Here is a 3,981-nt window from a genome sequence, read left to right as displayed (position 1 = left end):
TTTTACTGTTTTGTAAGTTGGGTTGTGACAGGCTTTTATTCTTTCAATTGCCTGTTGCCATTTTTAAGATGCATTACCTGACGATGACGAAGACGAAGACGCTGACATACTCCTGCGAAACCGTTTTGCTGTTGGTTCTCCTTTGTGAAACACCCCCTGATCCAGCTTTCGCTTTCCTTTTTTTGTATCTTCAGACAAAAAAAGAGAAAATCTGTTTATTGGATTTCAGACTAGGATTTATTTTTGCAACAAGTTACATATGTAAGAAACATGTAAGAAACTGTAATTCTCACCTCCATCACTTGTGGATGGCTCTGCCTGAGAATGAACACATTTATTTAACTGTCTTCAATGGGACAAACACTTTTTAATGACTTGCATTGTAGTAAACAAACCACCCTTTAGTAGACGGTGAAGAGTATCTCTAGTAATGCTTTTAAAAACTAGATCACTAAAGCTTTAAAAAGGCTTCAGTGATCATAATTAGTTAAAAGGCAGAAGTGATCTTAACAACTCATACAATGTCTTTTGTTCTCAGGTAACAATGCAGCATATCGTCCTCAAAGTTTCACAACTGCCAAAACCCTTAGATCAAAGCACTTACAAAGAAGGAAACTAAACTATAAGACGAGTGACAAGGTTTCATTTCCTGTGAACAGAAGAATATTTGCCCAGCAGCAAGACGTCAGATTGATGTGTGATTGATGTGCAAACTTGGTCTATTGCTAATGGATCAAGTTTGCTAATGCTTGTTGTGACCAAGTACTTTATCAAACAGCCTCGGTTTACAGTGGCACTCTAAACCTTCATGTTCCTGGATGGAGACAGGGTGAAATCAATGCCTATCTAATGAAAGGATCTAGTTTGTTCTTACTTAAGCCTCACACTAGTTTTATTATTATTATTATTATTGTTATTATTATTATTGTATCCACTAATACTGTAAAATAATTCACTTTCATACATTCTTTGGCCTACTGAAGAGATTTCCTTTCACTTACAAGTTATGCAGGTTCTGAAAAGAGAGACGTTGACAGCATGTAGTTTAGGCTCAGCTGCAGTGGAGCAATATTAAGGAACAGTGTAGGGATAGTTGAAATTCATGATTCATTCATTCATTCTCCTTTTATTTAGTTGGTGTGATGTGCAAAGACCACGGATGACATATTTGATTAAGAACACTGTACAAAGTTGCCAGTTGTCCATTAACATGGATAAATTACATTTAGCAAAGGACAAAAAGGTCACACTTACCTCAGCCTTAACAGTTGTGTTTTTCTGCTCCTGTTCAATCTAAATGAAATAATGTAGTGATATACAGATAAAACATGAATGTTACAATTTCAATCCAATTCTAAATGTTTGTGTTAATGACATAACATTTAGCGCAATCTGTTTATCTTATTGGTAAAGTAAGGGCAATGTGTCCTCATTTCTGTTTTATCCTTCCTGGAGACAAGGACATTGATGTCATTTACAAATGTCCAAGAATCCATAAGATTATAGTCAGTGCTGTGACTACTAATTGTGCTTATAAGTATTTAGATTTACTTATAAGCACAATCTAAAAGTTTGGGTGAAATTCAATATATTTTCATAGAAAGTGAATGGTGTTACTAAAACAAGCCTGCATGTCATGTAGTGCAGCAAATTACCTTCAACAGTTTCAGTTTCTTTCTGAAATGTGCTCTTGGTCCCACTTTGGAAAACAATTTTTCAATGTCTTGATCCTCGAGGCAGTACAGATTTTTCTTGTCAATGCCGTGTTCTTTAATGAAAAAAGTGGTTTGTTAACAAGTGATAAAAATTAAATTTTTAAGTTGAATAAGATGTTTCATAAAGAGCAGGGTTACAAATGTCTTAGACTCAAAATAATAAAGGCCGTAGTTGGTCTTTACAACATCAGTAGTTCAAGAAATATATTATTTGAAATTGGATGTTTCTGTTTGCCCAAAAGGACGTGTCAATGATTTTGTCAGGGCCAAACGTTACATTTGAATTTGCGCTGAATTTAATTGATTTTTTAACAGCAAAATCCATTGATATTGTTGTAACATCTTTGATAACACAGCGACATTCAGTGCTTAACACTAAGATTGTTTGTAATGTCATAATTTGCAGCCAGTAAACAATACTTCTGGTATGGTCCATGATGTTCACACTTAGTCATTTACATGCTAATGATGCATCCACATTTTTTTTTAAAGGAAGAAATTAACCTGTTGTTGCTATAGCAACATTTTATTCCTAAAATGTGGGAGGTGCACTACTTTATGTACATTTAATGAATAGAAACAGAAAATCCTACATCAAGACATCATTAATTTTTACAAAATTACTGATTCCACAACTATTATTATCCCTAAAACAACTTTTTTGTTTTACCTTTTATGGTCCCTCTTTATTTCATATAATCTACAATTCATAACCACAAGCTTTTATGTCTAGGAGACCTGACACTGTTGATGTAATTCATGTGAAGTCGTTTGGCATCTTGAATCTTTCTGTTTTAGGTCTGGTGTGTTGCACGCTGACTTTTCTATGATTATTGTATTGTCTTGCTTAATAAACACATTTATGTCAGAATCTTGCTTTACTTTCAGGGTATAATGAGGTGTAAAGTATTTGTTGTAATAACTACAGCTTTAAGTGCCACATTTATGCATAAAAAATTATATAACAGCTGGTTAAGTGGATTGACATAGATTGAATTTCTTTTGCAATATAAAGATGTTGCATTTCCTTAAAACACTATAGTAAAGAAATGCTATACTTAACCTCTAAATGTTTCTATCCACTCGCTTAGGCCCCAGTCATTTAATATCTTGCAAACAAAGTCATCCATGACGTAAACAAGAAACTGCAAGAGAAAGCGTGATGTCTTAATCAGCAGCTTAACATATTTTCATGTAGTTAGAATAATCTGTACAAAACTCCAATTTAAAACTTAAAAAGGAAAAGTCCTACCTGTTACTGAAACTGACGAAGACAAAAGATTTTAGGTCAAAAAGGAGGTAAGTTTTGAAAACAATTTAAAATCTGAAGTGGAATTTCACCAGATTATCTGCAAAGAGGCCGTTCACTGTTTCTGAAAACAGAGAAGGAAGGTGTGGAAGATTTCTGACAACAAAGGAGGGAAAACATTAGAGGAGTGGCTTCATAATACAGAAGTGTAGCTGAGTGTTTATTCTTTACAACAAAGATAAAATGACTAAGCTGTCAATGTTTTTAAGAGTTTATAAGGATAAGTTTTGCTTTACTGATCCTTTTTCCTAGTTAATCATTTGCATAACATCTTTAAAATGTGCTCTAATATAACCTCTTTAAGTTATGTTTTCTCGACAAAGAAACACTTTGCAGAGTATAGATGGCGTATAATTATACACATGTAACTAAATGTTTCATAATATAATATGCATCACTTATTTAAACAAGAGAGTAAACAATACAAATGATGTAAACCGATTGTGTTATTCAAAGCTTTCACTTCCTCTTTTTTGTCTGCATCTGCTGGAGTTTTGAAAAACAAATCAGAGAAGCGAAGCAAAACGGAAACACCAACTGAACATTTCCGTTCAGCACCCCATCTAGTGACATTCAATGTTGAGAAATCATCAGATGGTGTTTAAATAGCAGCCAAAATATGAACATTTTTTTCAATCAGCTATGGAAAAATTACCCCATGCCAAGATGAAAGACAATACACATAACAGATAATAAACATAATTACGTATAAGGTAACTCAAGGCCTAAGGTATTTTGGGTGGCGCATTGTTTCCTCCATTTACAAAAATATTTTTTGATGTCCTGGTTTATACTGAACATTACATAAAATGCTTTAAATAGGACAGATATTTGAATGAAGTTGTTCAGGATGTTGTTTTCTTCTTCAAAGTTTATATCTGCCTTCTTATCATTCAAAAATCCTTTCTTCATGCAATCAAGAAAATACAGAGTGAAATTTGTGGTTCTGAATCTTGT

At 33.5% G+C, this 3,981-nt stretch overlaps 2 long non-coding RNA genes across 2 annotated transcripts; both read right to left on the bottom strand.

The window, feature by feature from the left end:
• Positions 1-77: 77 nt before the first annotated feature.
• LOC106943480 (uncharacterized) lies at positions 78-1,295 on the bottom strand. Its single transcript, XR_001423927.1, has 3 exons — positions 1,255-1,295; positions 294-318; positions 78-188 (listed from the first exon to the last, which is right to left on the bottom strand). It is a non-coding gene; the product is annotated as an uncharacterized LOC106943480 (long non-coding RNA).
• Positions 1,296-1,661: 366 nt separating this feature from the next.
• On the bottom strand, positions 1,662-3,106 carry LOC106943479 (uncharacterized). The gene is made up of 3 exons (XR_001423926.1): positions 2,968-3,106; positions 2,779-2,860; positions 1,662-1,768 (listed from the first exon to the last, which is right to left on the bottom strand). It is a non-coding gene; the product is annotated as an uncharacterized LOC106943479 (long non-coding RNA).
• Between the last annotated feature and the right edge of the window lie 875 nt (positions 3,107-3,981).

Source organism: Poecilia latipinna, unplaced genomic scaffold, assembly GCF_001443285.1.
Source record: "Poecilia latipinna isolate Pla-1442-1.1 unplaced genomic scaffold, P_latipinna-1.0 Scaffold5354, whole genome shotgun sequence".
NCBI classification, from domain to species: domain Eukaryota; kingdom Metazoa; phylum Chordata; class Actinopteri; order Cyprinodontiformes; family Poeciliidae; genus Poecilia; species Poecilia latipinna.
The sequence above is the reverse complement of the archived record's forward strand: the minus strand, read 5'-3'. Positions and strand labels throughout refer to the sequence as shown.